This window comes from Martes martes (genome assembly GCF_963455335.1).
Source record: "Martes martes genome assembly, chromosome: 11".
NCBI classification, from domain to species: domain Eukaryota; kingdom Metazoa; phylum Chordata; class Mammalia; order Carnivora; family Mustelidae; genus Martes; species Martes martes.
Window position 1 is genome coordinate 38,562,543 of NC_137899.1, and position 23,120 is coordinate 38,585,662.

Sequence of the window (23,120 nt, forward strand, 5' to 3'; positions counted from 1 at the left end):
GATATTTTAAATTATAAAAGTAAACTGGGAAACTAAAGCAAACGTGCGTCCTTGTGGGGCTTCAAGCCTGTGTACGGGCCGCCTCTGCCCTCCTATAAGTGTGCATAACACCCCCGCAGGGGGTGGCAGCAAGAAGCCTGCGTTAACATTTATCTCTTGGTGGAGTAGGTGGAGGCCACACCCACACCTCCGCGAGCTGGAGAGTGAGCTTTAGTGGGGAAATGAATGTGGGGCACGGAAACACAAAGTCCCGCATGGAATCCCCAGAGGCAGTGCATTTTAAAGTGTAGATTATTCTATGAGTGTCCGAGTGGAGTTTATATTCCTCTTTAGGAAGCTTCACGAGTGTGTGGGTGTTTGTGCGCATGGCTACTTGGGAGCGGGCACAGGATCTTAGTGTTGGGGGTGTCCCTGCTGTGGGATGTCCTCCTCTTGCCAGATTAGGGGAGACTCCTCTAACTCCCCAGAACTGGTCCCCGTAACTAGTCTGCCTCGGCTTGTAAGGGGTTAACTAAAGCCGATTCCGAAGACATACACCCCCCCACACCACAGTCACCCCCACCCACACTCTCGCTTCCGACCCTGGCCAAGCTCCCAAATCTCCCCGGGGGACCCCCACCCCACCCCGCAGCCCACCCACCCGAACGCACAGCCCTTACCTGAGGGGCCCGGCAGCTTCGGGCCTCCCGAGGGGGCCGCGAGTGTCTGTTGGAGTTTCGCACGTGTCCACCGCGGCGCAAAGCAGGTAACCAGCTCGGAGGAAGGAGTTACCAGCACTCTCCTGCGAAGGGGTGGGCACAGCGGCGGAGGGCGGAGGGAAGGCGGAGGGCGCCGCCCGCGCCGCTCGCTGGGGGCGGACGGGGGCTGCGGGGCTCTGGCTGGGGCTCGGGGCCGAGCCGGGGAAGCAGAAGGGGTGAGGGCGGGGGCCCGGGAGGCCGACTCTGCCGGAGACCCACCCGGCGGCGGCTGCGGGGGTTAGGGGCTCGCTGCGCAGTGGCAAGCAAGTGTGCAAATTAAAGCCTTCCGGAGAGAGGGGAGGCGGCCGAGACCCGGCTGTGCTCTGAGGCTCTCAGCTCCCCAGCTCTCGGCTCCGAGTAGGGGGCGAGGGGGGGGGGGTGTAGTTAAATGAAAATTTCCGGCTTTGACTGCAACTGGAATGAGGGATCTTGCAACTAAAATAAGAGGCGTGAGAGGAAGAGTGGGATGTGTCGTCGGGAGTCCGCGGAGTTTCCAAACCCAGGGTCGCCCAGAGTTGGGGGTTTTGACAGAGTGAGGCGGGGTGGGTGGGTGGGGGAGTGATCAGCAGTCTGTAATGTGGACGGATGGAAAAAACACAAAACAACCAACCATAATTATGAGGGGCCGGTGGGGATGGTAAATAACAACACTTTCCAAGAAACTGAAAAATGAGACCAAAATATAACTCTTCTCTATTAAAAAAAAAAAAAAAAAAAGTCTGGCAGGGCGCCTTGCAGAAAAGAAAATACTAATCTGTCCAAGCACTTTTCACTTTCAGCATGAGCTACATTTGTTTTGTTTTCCTTCGCTTCCTTTCGGCCTCACAAAGCCCTATCTTTTCCTTTTGGACAGAGGATAGGATTTGGAAATTGTCAGGCATTCTGTGGTTAACGATCTACTTGAAGGGGCTCGCCGGCTCACAATTATTAAGTGGTTAGCAATTGCTGAGGGTTCACTAAGGGATTTCTGGGGAGCTAAAAAGACTAAGATCTAATATAAATATTAGAATTGGAAGATAATAGGCACACATACACGCACACAACAAAGAGGAGAGAACGTGATTCAGTGGGCACTCAGTTTAAATGCATTGTTGGAATTCTGAAATTTGAAACCTTGTAAGAATGTATACTTCACCTGCTGAGAAAACCTGAACACAATTATTGCAGGTGAAAATGATTTTGGACTAAAAAAAGTCTTCAAGATCCTACAATGGAGTAAAACAACAACAACAAAAAGCTCCTTTTTTTCTTAAGAATTCAGTGTTCTCTAAAGTCTGTATCTGTAGAATACTTGAAACCCCTTTACACATCTTAAAGCAAAGTTAAAAAACACGTATTTATTTCAGAGCTCTATGGAAAAATTGAAATCCAGCAAAATACTGTTTGAACTGGAAATATTACCTCTATAAATCTTTTGACTTTTTGAATTAAACCATGTTGCTAATGTCAGAGTAAATCAAAATTTTGCCCTTATAAAATTTATTATATACTACAGTGTGAAGTAACAGGTTAGGTAAATAAAAATTGTTGCATTTTCATTAGCAAATATTTTGCAATGCATTATAGTAATTTGTTCTTGAATGATAAAAGTGGGTATTTGTGTGTCCTTATGCTTAAGAAAATTCATAAAATAGATTTTGTGTTTAGGAGTGTGTCTTCTAAAATTCAGTTTCTGAACAAAATTTGTAAAGATATCTATAACCTCATAGAGACTGAAGAAAACAAATGGTTAGATTTTGTATTTATATAAAATATTGAATCAGTACAAATCACTAATTAGACTTTAAACTAGAGATACAAATGAGAATCTTACATTTTTAAAATTGCTATGCTCATCAATGATTTTTAAAACAAGATTTACTTGCTGGTGACTAACACATTTATGTAATTTAGGAATAATTGTCAATAAATAGTCATAGGAACCAGCAAGTGATTGCAAAAATTTATTTGGGTAAATAATTTGTTTAAAAAATAGTAAGCCATAAATATCTTTAAAATTAAGAGAAAAATGTCCTTTCTAAACTGGGTTGCATTTTTAATTACTGAATTTGACAACAACCATAGATGGATTTGAAATTCCATGATTTAGATTACTAGATCACTTGTATGCGGTGGGAAGAAAGAAAGAAAGAAAGAAAGAAAGAAAAGCTTTAATTAAATACACTGAGTGTTAACTCTATGTTACCTGCTTTCTCTGATACTGTTAATTTATCATTGTTCACTCTCTCTGGTTATGGTTCCTATGAAATCCCAGTTGGTTACAGCCTTAGACCAGGAAGTTTTATAATGGATTGTGTAAAATTAGTAAATACCAGATTGTTTTTGTTTATGGATAACTTCCTCTGTAGGTAACAGGTTATCATAACAAAATTTGTGCTAAGTTTATAAACTGTGAACAAAATTCCGACTCCTTTGTTTAGAAGTCTTTTATGAATGAACATATGGGATTCAAGAATAATGATTTACATGCCATGTATCTAATATCCTAAAGTTGCAAATCATCTTACAGGTTTTTAAAAACTAGAACTCATGGATTTATCTTCAAATATGATGTAGCTTATACCGAAAATTTTCCTAGTGTCACATAAGAGATGCATTCTATGTGTGAACACTTTATATCAAATATCTGTAAACTTTTGTTTTTCCCTAAAATAAAAATAAAATTTAAAGTTCTGGTCTATAACTTGTTTAAGGAATGAGTAATTTATTTAAAATGAGTAATTTTATGATGTACATCTAATTCTAAATCATCTCTGATTAATATTGGCTATTTGAATGTATAAAATGTGTCTTCCAGAAACTTGGAAATAAGGTTTTGCTATAACCTACTACACAATAATTTTAACTGAAGGTCCATGTAAATGTATACTTTTAGCCTATAAAGATCTTCTGTTTACTGCTTTTAGTTAAAAAAAAACAAACAACTTTTCTGGCTTAAAAACTTTCAAATCAGTTACTCTTATCTTTAACTTGATTTATATGAGTATGTACATGTTATCTTTATTGAATGATTACTATGAAAAACTATAATTTTAACAGAAATAGTAGAATGTAGTATAGTGCATTTTTGTGCATTCTTTCTTACCCAGGCATTTCCAAGATGTTTTCTTAGGTTTTCCCCTAAAATATTGAAAATTTACTAAGTATCCTAGGAAAACTCAATTATACCACCAATTTTTTCAATTGTAAAATTCTGAATTTTAAATGATTTATAAATTCAATCTTCTAAATACATTACTTCCTGTCAATTTGGAAATGACCTGGGGTTTTCTCTTTTCTTGTTGCATGTGATCTAGAGTAGTGCATTGAAGAAACTTACAAAGGTCTTGATATTTGCCCTGAGGGGGGGGAAAATGTATCAGGTAGTAGCTTCCAAACTTAAGAAGAAAAAAACCAAACATAATATTTTTTTGAGACTTTCCGTTTTCATGGGTTCTATTGCTCTATAATTATCCCTGTGCTCCCTCTACAACATGTCAGTACTATGTTCATATTTGTGTAATTGTCATATTTTTCCCTTTTGATAGTTACTCCTATCTTCTTTTTGCTTAGTGTGTGTGTGTGTGTGTGTGTGTGAATACTTGTACGTTCTTAGCATATTGTCATGACATGTTCAAAACGTGTTCTTAAGACCCTTTCATTATCTATATTAGTATTATGAGTAATCAGAAAAATAACCATAGACATATATTTATAAAAGATGGTGATAATCACATTGAAATACCTACATTTCCTTTTGATTTATAGTGTTCTATTCCACTGATTTCTAGCATTTCTTTTCTAAGATAATACTTGTACTTCAACCATAACGTGGCCTAACAATTGTTATTGTGTTGCCATAGCTGCCTTCCGTTGAGCTAAAAGGTGTGTCCACGTTTTAGAGAGACGGTTCAGATGAAGCGGAGAAGGTACAACACAGTTGGGGGGGAATCATGATAAAGTGGAGTCTGGGAGGTAGGAGGAAGGGGCAAAGAAAGGCATCTGGGAGAAACTTCTGTGAATGGTCTGGCGGCAGGAGCGAGTGAAGGAAATACTTGCCCAAGTCCTGGGACCAAGGGATGTAGCCTCTGGGCTCTAAGTATGGAGTGTCCGTGCAACCTAATTCTTCTAGAACGAACGGTGTTGTAGGTCTATCCTATTGTGCATTGAAATCTGTCTTCTTAAATGAGATTATATAATGTCTGGGTCTATATTAATGTAACTATTTTACTTTGTCTCATTATGGATTTTTCCTAAAAATAATATAGAATGGTATTCTTGGCAGGGTTCCTTAGATTCCTAGAAGAAAGTATATAATCGTGTAGCTCTGTGGATCAAACAGTTTTCCACAAATTGGAGACAGAGTCTGATTTTTAAACCCTTCTATAAATTTGTTCAGTTACTCAGATCTTAGTGTCCTCAATACCTAGTACAGTAACTGGCAAGTATTTTATGTCCAATGAATATTAGTCAATGGGAAAGTTGGCTTTAGACCCTGCATCCCCTTTGGGACTACTTCTTCCTATTCCCCTCAGGGAGCTATATGATAATCATGTTTTATATAATGCCAGCAAAGTTTAAGGATCGGTGTGCTGATGTCCAGACTTCAGAACCGTGTCTCCTCTACCCTCAGTTCCCTTCCTCTTAGCCTCTCCTCTAAATCCGATCATCTTTTTAAGGCCCTGCTCTTAAAACCTGGGAGAGTCCCTCAGCTGACCGACGTCCCTCTTGGCTCCCACTCCTTGAAGCCATCTGCTTTCTACGCCCTTAAAAGCCCAATGCTCTGCTCTCCACCACTCTGAGCTCCCCAAGTGTGTGCACCGTGCCTTGCTCCCCTTGGCCGTGATCCAGCTCCTGGCTGTGCCATCTGGCCGTAGTAGGTGGTCAATGAATGCAGCAGAGGTTCCTGTCTCTCTGCATGAGCGTTATGGAATCAAGCAGGCACAGACGGACTGGAACAGCGTGGCATAACTAGAGTAACATTTGAGAAGTTGAGGACAGTGTTCCACTTTGCTTAAACAGGAAAGAATCAGTCATCCTGTTACTTGATGTGGATTTGTTTTCTCTTGTGTTGCAGATATTGGTCACTAAAAACATTTTTTCTGAAAGAAAATGTGTTCAGATAAATTTCTAAATTTGTCTGAAAGGCATATTCTAAAATCTGACCTGCAAAAAAATGTGCTTAGGTAATTTTCTGCATTGTCTTCCCCTGAGAATTCCAATTAAACAATTTCTCTTTAAAAAGAGCAAGTACTAACTCTGAGGTAAATGAGACACTCTATAGCCCAGAACTGAGAAAGATTGCTAATTTCGTTGAGCAATATCCTTATCATCTATGTGAGTGCATTTTAAAGGAGAGAATCCTTTATTTCTAAGCCAAGAACTTGTGTTTTATTCCCAGTTCTTCCTCCAAAGCAATGCTCACTGTACCCTCAGTTACCATTCATTTAACCTTTCTGACCTTCAGGGTCTTACCTCTTTAATGGAATTGTTAACCGTTCAGGGAGATGTTACGAAAATAGTTTGGAGAGATGCAACAGAGAATTTTACTTTCACAAGAGAAGATACGGAAAGGTAATTGAGGTTGCTGGTCTTTGGGTCAGAAGACCTAAAATTTAACCTGAAGTTGCCCATACACCACCTGTGTGACCTTGGGCAACACACTGCAGCCCCTGGACCTTAAGGTCTTTGTCAATAAAAAAGATGATTAGACTCAACGATGGGTATAGCTGTTGCCGCGGTAGCGTGAAAATGCTACAGTCTGGCCCTGCCATTATACATCTGTTCTTATAAATCCCCTAAACAGTAATAGTGCTAGCGGATGGGACTCGGATGTTAGCAACCCAGAGAAGGTTCTGGACCTCAAATGTGAAACGTATTGGGGTCTCTCCAAGATAAACCTCTGGACATTCAAGACTGAATAGAAATGAAGACTTCTAGGAAAACATCAGAAAAATTCACTAGATGGGGAGAGAGAAGCCAGGTTTTTCATTACTTGGCTACAACGAAATGTGATGGATTAAATTAATCAACCCCCATTAATAAAATATGATAAATACATGACAGTAGTGCTCACCACACCAGGATACTAAAGAGCAGAAATCTTGGGTGATCACAGAAATTCCTCGAAGATGACAGGAAGCATAACTGGGCGATGTGACATAGCTGTAACCCATTGAAAACGTCTGGCAGCCAGCCTCCTGTGAGGCAGTGGGAAGTTGGGGGGGGGTGTCGCTGTATGGGGGGGGTAAGAGACAGTATGCTGTGAATCTGAGGGTCTCCAACGATATCAGAAATCCTGAGTACTGCTGATCCAAAGCCGTTATTCAAATATGTCAGGGGACCAGGCTGTTGCCTCTGTGTTCTTGTTTTGTACAACATTCGCCCTGTGCGTGGTTGGATTTAAGGTCTCCCCCAGATGTAGGGACATTTACACAGCTGGAACTGATGGTCCTGGATTAGAAGCTTGGCCACCATGTGACCTTGGAGTAGGTGCTTAAACTTTCAGATCCCCAGTTTCCCTCACCCGTACAGTAAGGATGCAATTATCCACCATAATAAGCTGGGGTGAGAATTCAGTCAGTGTGAACTGTATTTTGCATTTAACAGACCTTTTATAAATATGAATACACAATCAGCATCCCTTTCATGAAATTACATCTCCTATCTCTTTTTGAAGACAGCTAACCCTTTGACTGGCATGATGTTCTTTTTCAGCTGGATTGAAACCTCTACCTATGGCAGGAAGAACACCACCAGAAACAGTGCACACTCGAAATTATCCTAGGCTTTGACCAAACCACAGCGGTCTCTGGGTCTGTGCGGGATGGAGGAGAGAGTGAGTTGTCTCACCTGAAACCTTACACCATTACTGCTCAACCTCTTAGTCTCTACCTCCCTGTCTTCCTCACCCTCTTCCTTCCATTTGGCTCTCTCTTCTTCCTTCCCACTGCTTTCTCGTGGCCCGTGTGTGCTGACATTTGTATTAAAAGCCATGTACTATGTTGCTTCCCTACAAGAGCTCCCCCACTCGCATCACTCTCCCACAGTCTCTGGCTCCCACTTTTCTTGTTTTAAGAGCTGTTTGTCATCCTAGTGATCTCTTCTCTACCTTTTGACCTTGTCTTCTTAGCTTAGCAGAAGTTTACTTGGCTTTAGATGGCATTGTATTTCCTATCCCATACTTTTGCTGGGAACACATGAGGGGCGCTCCCCCACCTCCCCTACCCTCTTTTTTCTTTTTCTTTTTTTAATTTCCCAGGGATACTTCCACAGTTTATATCACTGCTCTCCAATGTCAGACCCTCCAGTGTCACCCCATTTCTCTCAGAATAAAATCTCAGTCTTGCCCGACGCTGCTTCTTTCTGATTCTTCTAAGTGCCTCCCCGTTGCTCCCTCTGTGGCAGCCACACTGGCCTCCTTAGTGTTCCTCAAACCCACCGAGCACATTCACATCTCTGAGGTTTGTGTTTGCTGTTCCCTCTAGCTGAAATGCTCTTCCACCCACACATTGGTGTGGCTGTCTTTCTCACTTCCTTCAGGTCTCACTCCAAAGTCACCAAAGAGACCTTCTTTGAACACCCGACATGAATGGCACCTACTCCCATCTCTATCCATCTTATTTCATTTTTTCTTTTTCTTAGCACTTATTTCCATCTGACACATTAAAGCTTTATTTGTTTATTTGCTTAGTGTCCGTATCCCCCAACCTCCAGAATGGAATCTATAGAAGAGCTTGAATTTTCTTTCATATTCTCTTGTATCACTAAAATAATCCGTGGCACAGACTGAGCAATAAATATTTGTCAAACGAATGAATAAATGAGCTCTCCTCTTACCCAGGCTTACAACCAGCCAGTCCTTAGCTAGCTGATGGTTTATTAATTAAGAATAACTATCTATCTGGCAAGAGCCCCTGCTGTCTATCTACCTATCTATCTATAATACATATCTTAGTGCAATCTGTCTAAATTTAGGTATTTTACATGCAACCAATATTCTGCTAAGGGGCTTCAGCTGGGATTGTTCACAAAGGTGTTCTTTTTTTTTGTTTTTTTTAGGGGTAATGGTTTCTCATTATTGGTTTTATTTGCATTTATTTGATTACTGCTTAGAGTGAACTTTTTTCCATAATAACATTAGTCATCTGTTTTTTTTTCTGTATTTACTACTCTTTTTAAAATTTATTTATTTTTATTTTTTTATTAACATAATGTATTATTTGTTTCGGGGGTACCGGTCTGTGATTCAGCAGTCTACACAATTAAGAGTGTTCATCATACCCTCCCCAGTGTCTGTCACCCAGCCACCCCATCCTTCCCACCCTCCTCCCCTCCAGGAACCCTCAGTTGGTTTCCTGAGATTGAGAGTCTCTCATAGTTTATCTTCCTCTCTGGTTTTGTCTTGTTTCATTTTTCCCTGCTTCCCCTATGATCCTCTGTCTTGTTTCTCGAATTCTTCATACCAGTGAGATCATATGATAATTGTCTTTCTCTGATTGACTTATTTCACTCAGCATAATACCCTCTAGTTACATTCACGTCATTGCAAATGGCAAGATTTCATTTTTTTGATGGCTGCAGAATATTCCACTGTGTGTGTGTGTGTATGTGTATATACATCACATCTTCTTTATCCATTCACCTGTTGATGGACATCTCGGCTCTTTCCATAGTTTGGCTATTGCGGACATGCTGCTATAAATATTGGGGTGCACGTGCCCCTTCGGATCACTACATTTGTATCTTTAGGGTAAATACCCAGTAGTGCAATTGCTAGGTCATAGGGTAGCTCTGTTTTCAACTTTCTGAGGAAACTCCATACAGTTTTCCAGACTGGCTGTACCAGCTTGCATTCCCACCAACGGTGTGGGAGGGTTCCCCACAAAGGTGATCCTTAAAGATAATTTGATTCAACACACCACAGATAAGATTTTATCTAAAATCATTAAAACTATAAAGTCAGTATATTCAGTTAATTGAAATTATGCTGGAATGTATCTCTTACACTGGAATGTGTAGGTGACAAATGTGAGTTTTGTTCAAAATATCTGTCTCTCCTCATATAAAGAGTGGGGAGTGATTTGGAAGCCAGGGGTGGCCAGATTCATGTCTCAATCCATCCTGCTTTTTTCCTGCCATATTCCTACTCCAGGTTCTTGCATGCCTGGTGAGAGCCAGTGAGGGGGAGCGCAGTGCTTAAGGAGTTGCAACACTGGAGACAGGCTTTGTTGATTCAAATCCGGGCCCTGCTGCTCAGTGGCTTTGTGTCCTTGGGTAAGTTACTTCAGGTCTCTGAAACTCCGTTTCTGTATCAGGGTTAAGACTCTGCCTCCAGGGTCGTCCTGAGGATTTAATGGGTTAATCCATGCAAAGCACTTATAGGATTGGCACACAGAAAGTACATGTTAGCTATGATTATTGCTAATATTCCTCCTGATAAAACAGCTGTCACTTCTTAGAGTTTTACTGTCCTCTTTCCCGGGCACCTGGCCCAGGATTTACTGCACAGTACTCAGCCACCAAATCCTTGGGTCCCTTGCTACTAGTGCTATAGGCTCCGTCTTCTCCCTTCGACTTTTCTCCCCCTCTTTCCTCCCTTTCTCCTCATAAATCTTGCCTTTTCTTACTTTCTTCTACACTTTCTCTCTCATACATTGTACAGTCTGCTCTGGATTAGCTCTCCCTGTCTTCTCCTCCATTCTCGCGCTGTTTCTGTTCTCATTCATAGAGGAAGGGTTCTGGACAACGAGGAGCTGTCATGTCACCAGGAAGAGTCCCCAGAAACATGTCTTTCAGAGCTCTCACTTCCTGGGTAGAATTCTCCTCTTTCAAGGGGTCTCTGCTTCTGAGATCTGAAGCCCTTCATCAAAGACCGCTTGCGACTCAAGTGGATCAGAAATGCCATCTCAGCGCTCTTCACCCGTGTGTGGGTTACACCAGCCGCATCCAGGGCTTTAGAAAACATGGACCTGTCTTATCAACAATCACGGGCGAACCATAAAATCAACCATAACCAATTGTATTGCTTGCTGCTCCTGGGGGGCATGGATGAAATAATGTGGTTGCTTTGATGCCTAATAAAGTTCAAGTCCAGTGATGGTGAGAATGTGGGAAGGAATAAAAGACATGTTCAGCGCAAATGTGGTTTTTTTTTTCCTCATTGCCCTATTAGATTAGGAACTCCTTGAGCAGAGGGACCATGTCTGCTGTCTTCATTTGTAATGTTTAGGACCAGTGCCCTGCTTAGTGCCCTATTCACAATATGTGCTCAGTAATTCAACACTCCCTGAATTTTTGCTTTCCAAGTACTGGACAAACGTGGTCAAAAACTCTGAGCACACAAAAGCTGAAAAGAATGAGTGTAATGCTTTATGTGACTGTCATTCAGGTGGCTTTGTAAAGCAGACAATTCTAAGCACTAAATTGTCAGACCAGTAAAAAAAAAAAAAAGATCACAAATCTCAATAGCCCCATACACTTTTACAGCATATCTTTTGTGGCAATTATTATAGTAGACCCCCTTATTCATGGTTTCACTTTCCTCAGTTTTAATTACTTTCAGTCGGCCATTGTCAGGAAGCAGATGAACCTCCTTCTGACCTATCCTCAGATATTCAATAGTAGCCTAACACTAGGTCACAATGCCTTTGTCATTTACCTCATTTCATCTCATCACATAGATATTTCATCATCTCACATCATCACAAAATGGAAGATGAGTACCGTACAATAAGGTATTTAGAGAGAGAGCACATTCACATAACTTTTATTACAGTATATTGTTATTACTGTTCTATTATATTATGAGTTACTGTTGTTCATCTCTTACTGTGCCCACTTTATAAGTTAAACTTTACCATAGGTATGTATGCACAGGAAAAACCAGTATATATGGGGTTTGGTTCTATCCATGGTTTTAGGCACCCACGGGGCATTCTTGGAAAGTATCTGGGTGGATAATGGACAGAGGGGGGGGATCTACCGTACTGTAAATTATAGTGATATAGAAATATATCTTAATTCTCTCTATTGTTAAACTCCTTGAGGAACTAGTTTCTGCTGTTGTGCTATACACACCATATGCTTCTAATACCTGTTTGCTGAATAAATGAATGATGAAATGGACGATGTTATATTTCCACTCATTCAGAATGTTCAAAGAGATTTCACATAATTCAATGGTCTTATTAAGTAAAAAGTTACTATCTATTTAATATATATGGATTGACACTAAAATATAAAATTCTACAAGGCAAAATTATACCAAATGATATTATTTTTTATGATACAAAAGGCACTTCAAGACCTTTAACTTACAAAATTAAAAGAAAGCAACGGTTTCCTAAAAATATATCTTCATCTCTTGTTTTGGTCTACCAGTAGTTTCCCATGACTTTTAAATAAATCTCCTTTGTCAAGTTGTCTAGTTGTATGGATCCTGAATAAAAAGCGATTTTATATTCTGGTCGGAAAGATTTTAGAAGGCTAAAGTACCTTGAGAAAGACAATGTAACACTGAACCAAAGTGATGAAAATGATTATATTTTAGTCTTTCTTTAATACATTTGTATCTCGACATATTACATTTCTAGACCAAAATGGTTTGTACATCTCTGTTGCTTGAGCAGGAGGAAATCATTATAATAAAAAGAGTTATTGAAAATGGTCCATGTTGTGTAATTCCCAGGATAAATGGGCTGAGTAGCAAATATTTCTGTTGTGAACTGTTTTATACCGAAATGTGCATTATTAAACCCATTTGTTGAGCACATTGAAAGATCGAATATCTTTCTAACTCGACACGGGAAAATGTTTATTTGCCATTCCTCTCCTTCCTCTGCTCTGATCTTGTTATATACTCTTTCTGGGTTTTCTGGAATCCAACCATATTAGAGGGGGGTTGAAATCATAACTGAAGAAACCAAAAAACCAGAATTTATAATTTATAAACACATATTTTTAACAAGATCATAAGAAATTTTAAATGGCATACACAATAGAAACAGCATGTAGGAAAACATACAAAATGATGTGGTGGGTGACTATTTTTACACTATCATAAACAAACTACACATTTGAAGAACACAAAAACAGTAGTCATCAGGTTATAAGAATTTGAATGTAGCAAAGGAATGCTAGTGATCAGATGGTTTGGAGGTGATGTGATGCCTTCTTTTTTTTTTAAGATTTTATTTATTTATTTGACAGATTGAGAGAGAGATCACAAGTAGGCAGAGAGGCAGGCGGGGGATGGGGGGGAAGCAGGCTCCCCGCTGAGCAGAGATTTTTTTTTTCCCAATGCGGGCTCGACCCTGGGACTCGACTCCGGGACCCTGAGATCATGACCTGAGCAGAGGCTTAACCCACTGAGCCACCCAGGCGCCCCTGTGATGCCCTTTTGATTTTATAAGTAGGTTACTTTATGCATACTGTGTACTGAAGTAATACACATTTAACTATTGTCCTTTAAAACACTGTGTGTACAATCAAATTGTTTTTATTTCATTTAGAGTAATCATAGGTGGGCCTGGTTCCCTGCTCCAATTACTTCCCCCCAAAACCCACCTCTGTTGAAAAATCAACTGAGCCCCGAAGACAAAGTTGGAGGTAGTAGCAACAGCTGGAGTGGAAGAAGCAGAAAGCTCTTTTCCTCTTTGATGATCCTTTTCTCCCCCAGTTAATGACCCTTATCTAGAGTGAAATCACAAGTAAAACATCCAGGCATAGCTTTATCTATTTCCTCATTCATTCAACAAATATCTACTGAGCGCCCACCATGTGCCAGCTCTGCGCTCAGCATGGGGACAAGTTATACAAAGTTGTTAAAGTGACATGAGGCTTCTGGAGAGAGCTTGAAGTTCAAAACCCAGAACTGGAAGTCAGATAAATGATGTAAGAAGTGCCTTTGAAGCAGATGAAAACCGAGGGAAGTTAAATGAAGAGACAGGTGTGTGTTGAGACATGGAGGAGATACAAGACCGGTTACGTTCAATTGCTTTGGAAAGTCTCTGCTCTGAATGCTACAGGGAAGATACAGGAGAGTTTGAGGAGAGAGAATTATGTGTGTAGAGCTGTTGGGGAGAACGTTCCCATCACCGAGTCAGGGGACTGTTGTGGGCATTGTGGCACAATGGAGGCAAGCATGAGTGTGGAATCGGGAGTCGGAGTAGTCCCGGCTTTCCCCCAGCAATGCTCCTGGGCATACATGGAAACACCGGGTAGCATGTATGATGTGGTTGTGCCTGCTGATGTCGTGGGTCACAAGGATGTGGCCGGGGCTTTGGCGGAGAGGGCAATGATGGACTGAGAAGAGGGCTCATGAATGGATTAAACTATGAAGGATTTCGCATTTCCTGAACTCAGTGAGCAGAAAGCAGGGAGGAGGTTGGAAAGGGGAGGAGGGCAGTGGTACACTTGGGGGCTGGCTATCAAAAAACAAACATTCCAAGTGCCTGCCATGGTTAAATTCTGGGAATGATTGTGCTCGTGGACGGAGGCTGGAGTTGGAGGACTGCAGGGAACACGATCTTGGGACTCTACAGCAGAGGTGACGGATGGGCCCCCAGCAGTTTGAAGGTGTCAGAAAGTGGTGATGAGGAATGAGGACACGGAGGAAGATCAGAAGCCAGGTGCTTTACTCCTTTAGAAAGATGGAAGTGGGTCTCATGAAAGTTCAGTAAACAACAGCTGTGGTGCCTCTAAAATGGGGGAACAGAGAACTGGTGTCAATTTTAAATGAGGAGGGAAAGAAGTGGACAGTTGAGTAGTCCAATAGTTGAAAGTCTGGGCTTGTAAATTACTGGAAGAAAAATCCCAAGAGGGCCAGAGTTTATTTTGAAGATAACCACGTACTACATACAATCAGCCACATTTTTTTTCTAGGTTCATTCAAATACATGTTAATTTATTCGTTGTTGATTTGATTATTCATCATTAGGAATACTGCCTTGGGTAAGAAAAAGAAAAAGATGTTATTTTTTAACAAGATTTTATTTATTTATTTGACAGAGACAGAGAGAGACCAAAGAGCCGGAACACAAGCAGGGGGAGTGGGAAAGGGAGAAGCAGGCTTCCTGCCAAGCAGGGAGCCCGATGGGGGAGCTATGGGTCCCGCTTGATGTGGAACTTGATGTGGGACTCGATGCCAGGACCCTGGGATCATGACCTGAGCTGAAGGCAGATGCTTAATGACTGAGCCACCCAGGTGACCCAAAAGATGTTATTTTATATTCTGCCTTGATTCCTTTCTGACACTTCTTTGGTTGTATTTTTTTTTTTTCATGGTCTCTCAGCTTTAAAAACGTCAAATAGTGGGAGGGAGGATACACTTTCCCAAATATCAGATATGCAAGGCTTTTTGCATATACCAAGAATGAGATCCCATTGGCAGAACCAACTAAACTAGAGAGTATGTTATTTTTCAAAGTAATCCTCTGTATCTGAAAGGAAAACACTGCATTAATCCTTTTTTTCTTTCTAAATACCATAATTTATTTACTCTTACTTACATAATCATAGTCTTGGACTGGTTTTCAAAACCACCATTATATTAAGTATGTAAAATACAACTGATATGATTATTGAAGTGTGTACTTTTTGCATTTGAATGGAGAACACAAATTTTGATGAGTTTCCTGACATATGAAGAAGTGCTCTGATAAGCTTACAGACATATCAGTATATTCACAGATATTCTGATTATCGCAAAGCTAGGTTTTTTTGCATGGATAGCTACCTAAATTGTTTACAAAGCATAACAAATGCTATTTAAATTACAACATAATAACCCCCTTCCAAGGAACTTCTTAATAGGGACAGCAAATCATGGCAGTCAAGGTTGTTGTTGACAAACACCTGTCCTTTACAGTTACGTGCTAAAAGGCAGGTGTTCTTACATTTATTGTGCTTCTATTGTGCTTTTCATCACAACTATAACACTTATCTGAAAATGTTGGTAATTTGAAAGATTTCATAGCACTAAGAGCAAACCAACCCTATTCATGCATTGAGATGAATTTATTACTTTTCAGTCCTTATTTAAGTAAGCCAGGTCCACAGATTCCAAAATAAGGTATTACCACTTTCCTACTTTCCTGCCTGGCGTGTTAATTCTCCTTGGGAAGACGGTCATCTTGCCCGCTGGATCCTTCTCTTAGTCTGACTCTGTTTGATATGAGATCAAAGGGCTTTCATTTTCTCTATCAATTAGGCGGGCTGTCTTGTCTCAATGAGATTAAGTAGCCTCTGGAGAGGAGTGACACCAGAACAGCCAGAGATGAGCTGATGGTTAGCATACAATCTGGCTGTCTTAATTCTTTCTAAATGATAGTTTGTCTAATCTGATGTCTTTCTTTTATGGTTGTGTCTGAGGCTCATTTGTTCAGGGCAACCATGCAGCACACACCAGACCTGATAATCAGTGGTTTGAGTTTCTAAAACGGCTGGAAAGACACATCAATCCTCTTGCAGGCTTAAGAGGTTTCGCCTACTAAGGCAAAGTCCAGTTTTCTGTGGTTGTTTCTTTGAAAAAAAAATTTTTTGTAGGATCCCAAGTACCAGAATATTTTACTCTAAATAAATTCTAAATCTTATACCCCAAAATTTACCTCAAAGTTGCTTAAAGGAAGCATTATCAAAAGATTTGTTTAGCCCCAGGCAAAGCTATGGAAACCCAGTGTTAGTCCTGCTACGTACAGAGATTCTTCTGTATCTAGAAGTTTGAAGCATTTTCCACTCTCATATTTAACCACTTTTTAAAAAAGATTTTATTTATTTCTTTGAGAGAGAGTGAGAATAAGCAGTGGGGAGGGGCAGAGGGAGAAAGAGAGGGAGAGGCAGATTCTCCACTGAGCAGGGAGCCCAACGTGGGGCTCGATCCCCGAACCCTAGGGTTCGACCTGACCTGAAGGCAGGTCGCTTAACCGACCGCACCATCCAAGCGCCCCTTAACCACCCTTCTTGAGATAAGAATTTAATGATTTCCCTGGAGAAAGTGAAGCAATGTGTTTAAAGGAGTAAACAAGACACTGGTTTTTATTAACAACATCCTCTCTCCACCTGTTCACTGTCTTTACTTTCAGAGATTGCCTCACCAGCCGCATCGTCAAGAAAAAAAAAGAGGTCGTCAGGCATCAACTCACCGACTTGGTCTTCCTTAACCATCTTCAGACTTCTCTGGGCTTAAACCTATTCTTCCTTCTTCCCTCTTAGCCCAGAAGAAAAACTTCTACTACTTTCCCAGTCTTGGCCTTCACCCTGAGCCTTCAAGATCTGGCTTCCTCAGTATCTTCCCTCCTCTCATGTTTGTGAGCCATCCTTTCTCTTCTGGGTACACATATGCTCGAGACTCCACCAGACGTTAAAGAAATAAAAAACAGTGACAAAAACAACCACTCTTTCTTTAGCTCAACTTCCTTTTTTTCTGGGCTAATGCCTTACATTTCACCTTTTCATCATCAAATTCTCGAGAAAGACTACATGACTTATTCTATTCATTAGGTCCTTTTCTCTCTCTCTCTTTTTAACAATAAACACCGTTATTACATGACTGAAGATAAGAGGAGGAAGATTTATTTGCCTTTCTGGGCTTTGATTTTCCTCAGAGAGGACTCTAGCTCCTTGCCTTCTAGTGTGAAGCCATTGAGTCAGTCACACTGGCTGGGTTTTGAACCGATGCATGCAAGAAGCTCTCCTGGCTGGAGATGCTCCACCAGAAGACAAAAACCAGGAACGTTCTGCGGATTTGCTTGCCACCCTTGCACGGGGATCTTCTCTGTATTGTTCCGATGTGAGTGTATGGACTGCTGAAAGGAGCACGGTCCCATTCTCCTTCTAATCCATTGCTGTCTGATTCTGCACCCACTGCTGCTCTCATCAGCATGGGGAAGGACACGGAGTCACCATTCAATGGACACTGTCCTACTTGTCTCTCTTGTCCATTTGCCAGTAATGTTTAGTATTTCTGGCAGGAAAGTCCTCTTCTCTCCGGAGCTCTGCTTCTCTTCCTTCTTCTGGTCCCCCTCATGTATCCTTCCAAATGTTTTTTTATTTTATTTATTTATTTGGTAGGCAGAGAGACAGGCAGAGAGAGAGGAAGGGAAGCAGGCTCCCCGCTGAGCAGAGAGCTGATGTGGGGCTCGATCCCAGGACCCTGAGATCATGACCTAAGTCGAAGGCAGAGGCTTTAACTCACTGAGCCACCCAGGCGCCCCTCCCTCCAAGTGTTTTGCCTCTTCAATTATTTTTTGTCCCTCTGTCCATCCTTGAGAAGTTGGGGTTCCCTAGGGTTTGTTTCTTACCCTTTTCTCCTCCTTCCCCTCCTCATCCCCCTCACCCTGAGGCAATCTCATGCTTTGGCCTGATTTCTTCTCCAGCCATAGATCTGGATCTCCAACTACTTACAGGAATTCCCCTTGAGGCACCTCAAAATTCAGCACACAGTAAAGAACTGACATGGCATTTTCCCTACAAATTGTTCACATAAATTTCGTCTCCCTTTTTCCCTAGCTCAGCCAGAACCCCATCATTCTCCCAGACGCAAGAGTGAACCACGCCCCTCTCCTAACCTCCTTCCGTCCTTTCAGTTCTACCTCCTTAGAAGCCATCTCCTGCCCCTTCATTCTTCATTCCACTGCTCCAGTCTAGGGCAGAGCTCATCAGTGAGGTCAGACTCACACTTCGAAGGCTGCACCTAGGCTTTTCCTTAGTCGTATTTCTACAACCAGATCTGATCACGTCACTACCAGGATTAAGGACTTTCTTCAATTTCCATCTGCCAACAGGGTATACTTTAGCCCAAACTCTTTAGTGCAGTGTAAGATCTCCTTCGGAATGTAGCCAAGTCTGATTTTTCTGTTTACTGTCTGGTCTCCCACCCCCATATGCCTTTACACACTCCAGAGTATTCCCCATTTGTGCCTTCATAGCTAAGATCAAGGAGCTCCTTTTCCATGAAGTGATCCTGGTTTCTTCTCTCCTCTTTCTGCCTGACAAATCCTGATTCCTCCTTTTATGTGAAGTTGCCGTGTGGCCTCCTTTCTAATTCCACCAGTCTCTGCTGACCACAGCCTGCCTCCACCCCATACCCGCCTCTTTCACAAAACGAATTGTTATGCCTTTGCTGTTCCAGAGCATTTTATGCAGGCTTCCACTTAAAGTCCTTGTCTCATTGTCTTACAGCTATTTTTCTGCTGCCCTGTCTCCCCTACCAGACCACCAGCTCTTCTAAAGCCATGTTAACCTTTCCCACTATGCCAAAGATGCTCACCAAACTCCAACTATATCTTCAAGATGAAAGAGAAAGCCTAAGAGGGGTACCTGGGTGGTTCAGTCTGCTAAGTGTCTGGCTCTTTTTTTTTTTTTTTTAAATATTTTATTTATTTATTTTTTTGAAGGAGAGAAAGAGAGAGGGAACAAGCAGTGGGAGGGACAGAAGGAGAGAGAGAAGCAGACACCCTTGTTGAGCAGGGAGCCTGATGCTGGGGTCGATCCCAGCACCCAGAGATCATGACCTGAGCTGGTAGGCAGGTGCTTAACCCCCTGAGCCACCCAGGCGCCCCATGCATCTGGCGTTTGATTTCTGCTCGGGTCATGATCTCTAGGTCCTGGGATCAAGCCCCATGTGGGGCTCTGCACTCAGCAGGGAGTCAGATGGAGATTCTCTCTCTCCCTCTGCCCCTCCCCCCACTTGCACATGTACACTCTCTCTCTCAAATAAATAAATTAAAAAAGAAGAAAAGAAGGAAGGAAAGAAAGAAGGAAGGAAGGAAAGAAAGAAGGAAGGAAAGAAAGGAAGGAAGAAAGAAAAGAAAACCTTAGCTGACAGCCTTGGGCAGCAGTAGTGGTCCTCTGTCCTGCCATGATTTTGTATTCATGTACTTTCTTTTTTTTTTTTTTAATATTTTTTATTTATTTGACAGACAGAGATCACAAGTAGGCAGAGAGGCAGGCAGAGAGAGAGGGGGAAGCAGGCTCTCCGCTGAGCAGAGAGCCCGATGTGGGGCTCGATCCCAGGACCCTGAGACCATGACCTGAGCCGAAGGCAGAGGCTTAACCCACGGAACCACCCAGGCGCCCCATATTCATGTACTTTCTAACAACACTTGCTATATTGAACTTATACGTTTACTTTTCCATTTCTTCCATCAGACTGAGAGTATCTCAAAGCAGGGACCTCATCCTGTTCATCACTGCCATCCAAATGGTGCCCAGAACACAAAAGGTACCAAGTAAATGTTTGTTAAATCAACTGTCACCCTCCCAAGTCTTTATTATTTGTATTGGAGTTATTTTTAGATGTGAATTGGTGCTCTTGTTTTGAACACCTACATAGGATATGTTTTACGTGCCTATTAATTTTACTACGAATATTTCATCTACAATGACCACCCCCTGCATAGTACATCATTGAAAAATCTCGACAGCTAAACAAGGATCACATTAAATTGGTAGAAAACAACCTCGATTTGTGGGAAACTGAGCTGCAGAGAGTGCTGAATTAGAAGGAAAAGAGTGAGCACAGAGAGTGATATACAGTGCTTACTCATGGCATTGGGATGCCAGTAAATATGAAACATCCCACAGCCTAGAGTTATTATTTTTTTATAATAATTATTAACCTCATCAATTAGAAAAGAGAAAATCAAATGGAAGGTAACTGAAGTTACTTAACAAATTTATGCTAAACACCAACTTAAAAGCTATACTAAAAATCCCCTTAGTCCCAGAACCATAGTGTATCTGCAGAGTTCTTCCCATTAGAGTTCTCCCCATAATTGTCAAGTTATGGGACAGAAGAAAACAGCTGAGGTTGGTGTGAGGGTGAGCTGGGAAAATGAGGAAACTATCAGGAAACCCAGCTCTTCTCTTTCCCCCTACATTACCTTACCCTTGTGGATTTGCACAGTGAATTCACTCTATAATGATCAGTCAACATGGCTGAGTCCCTGGGCCATAAGTTGGAATATTGATCTGAGTGAATCTGGCTTCAGTGCTCTCATTTTCTAAGCGCTAACAAACAGAGTTATCTTGTGAACTCTCTAGTACCTCTTCAGTTAGGCGATTTAAATCACTAGTAATATAAATTGGTAGTTACGTTAATAAGATAATTCCACATTTCCTTTTAGCATGGTGAGTCCTCTCAAAATAGGGCTGTTTCAGCCAACCCAGTACATCTACCCTTACTGTATTTTTCCCTTTTTCTTTTTCCCCCACCTTGAGTCAGGCTGTGGTATGTTATGGGTATTTCCCAATAAATTACCAGCCCCTGTACATGCATTTTTACTTAGCCCATATCCTGCTTCCTACACTCTTCTAAGTTTTATTCATGAATCACTCAAAATTTTACACATTCCAGAAATTACACATTTACTTTTCAGTATATAACAGCCATTCTTCCTCCCTTGTTTGAAATACTTTTTAACATTCGTTCTAAATGAACTCACCATGGCTCATCCTGGTTTGCATAATTATAGTTGGCTCTTATAAGTAATTATCAAGCCTCTTTTTTCTCTCCTTTTCTCTTGCTCATCCTTTTTATTTTTCTGTACAGGGTGAAGGGTTGGGGGGACTTCCCTCGTGGGGAGAAGCCACCTGGCAGCGAGAGCACTTCACAGCTCATTGTCTATTGGGCATTGGTTCATTTAAAGAGTATTAGGCAGGTTGGGATTTGAGATTGGAGTAACCAGGGTGGAAAGCAATTTGTCCGCATTAGAAAAGAATCAAGATGGAGAGCTGTAGGCTCAGAGATGTCCCAGGCTTGCAAGAGGATTTTAGATTTGGGAGTTTTTAACAGCTTTTGAAAGATGAAGAAAGCACCTCTACTATGCTAGAATTAGGAGGCAACGCTTCACATTTAAGAAGAATAAATTCAGCTTCACCCAATGAGGTGAGATTTGGGAATTTACATATAGAGGTAGTTTAGACTAAAATTATAAGAAGCTTCCTGGGAATGAAAATATAATTGATTATGAAGGGTAGATGGAATGCTTGGGAGTTCATAATTGTCCTTTCCGGTCTATTAAAAAAATAAATATGTTTAATAAATATAGATTTAATAGGTAATTTTAATTATGGCTTTAATAAAATCCAAACAATATGAAAGGGTTTACAATGAAAAGTAAGTCCCCCTCTTTCCCTTCTGAAGCACAGTTTCCTTTCCCCTCTACCTTCTCCCCCTCCCCCTAGTTCCATTTGCTTCACAAAACCACAATTATCTTGTTGTTATTTATCCTTCTGGAGGAAGTCTATGCATTCACAAACATACGTGTGTGAGTTATTCTTTATTTCGCCACATGAATGATAGCATACTATATGCACTTGTCTGCACCTTACTTTTTCCTCTGATTGATGTGTCTTAGAGATTTTTTCCTTCGGCGTCCAGATAGAGCTGCCTTATGCTTTACAACCACTGCAAAACTTAATTAACTATTCCCTTCTGATGGACGTTTAGGTAGTTTGCATCCTTCTGCTGTTATAAAACTATACTGCATCATAGTTGCGCAGAAAGAACAACATGAAAACCTCCTGATGGGAGGGTTGGAGGCAGGGTAGGACAGAATGAACTGTTGTTCTCACATGAACCAAACATTTTAAGGTTCTGCTTCTCTGTGTGCCTCATTGCCATGCATACATTGGGGAAAACATACAGGAGCTCTATGAAACCGCCACTTACTGTTTTTTTCCTATGAGGTTGGCACATTTCCATTATGTGGAGTTGTTATGTAAAATATCCCAAGTCTTATATGGCAGTGGGGGTATTTGTTAGGAATATACCCAAGTTATTTAAGGAGAGAACTACAATGTTGTGGAAAGAGCATTGTTTTGGGTCACAAGAACTTGGTTCAAGCCTCAACTCTGCCTTTTATTGGTGTGATCATTGAAATCCTTTTAGCTTCTCCGAGTCTTATTTTCTTCTTCTGTAAAATGAAGGTAATTGTACCAAACTTGTGTTTCATAGATATAATGAGATAATGCTTCTGAAGTGAGTCTATAAACCAGTGGTTCTCAAACTTTAGAGTTTCTGGTTCAGACAGTCTGGAGTAGACCTTGAGAACTTACATTTCTGATAAATTCTCATGTAATGCTGATGCTGCTAGTTTAGGGACCAGAATTTTGAGAAACACTGTTATAAGTCATTAAGAACTGGTAGGTGGTGTTACAGTTTTTGTCACTACAGTTATTACCCAAGAAAGAACTCTACCTTCACATGTGTCCTTAGAGACGTGAGAGAGGTAATGGTAATCACTTTTGAATTAAAGTAGAAATTCTGCCTGTTGATCGATTACAGAAATCTCTGAAGAAATTGAACTTATTGGGGGGGATACCGAACACATAATTATGCACACTTAGAGTTTATTTAAACGTTCATGCACCTCTGAATTCGCTGGTTAAGAGCACTTGACA

The 23,120-nt window shown here is 41.2% G+C and overlaps 1 protein-coding gene and 1 long non-coding RNA gene across 3 annotated transcripts in view; one reads left to right on the forward strand and one right to left on the reverse strand.

The window, feature by feature from the left end:
• Positions 1–1,149, reverse strand: part of CDK6 (cyclin dependent kinase 6) — a 233,625-nt gene extending 232,476 nt beyond the window's left edge. Inside the window, exon 1 of one of the 2 annotated variants that reach the window (XM_080818081.1) lies at positions 660–1,149. The gene's annotated coding sequence lies outside the window, so the exon portion shown is untranslated. The remainder of the gene's footprint in view (positions 1–659) is intronic. The other variant, XM_080818084.1, reaches the window with a different exon arrangement.
• LOC308352048 lies at positions 341–11,154 on the forward strand. Its single transcript, XR_013967627.1, has 4 exons — positions 341–745; positions 7,434–7,554; positions 9,871–9,992; positions 10,447–11,154. It is a non-coding gene; the product is annotated as an uncharacterized lncRNA (long non-coding RNA).
• The last annotated feature ends 11,966 nt before the right edge of the window (positions 11,155–23,120 follow it).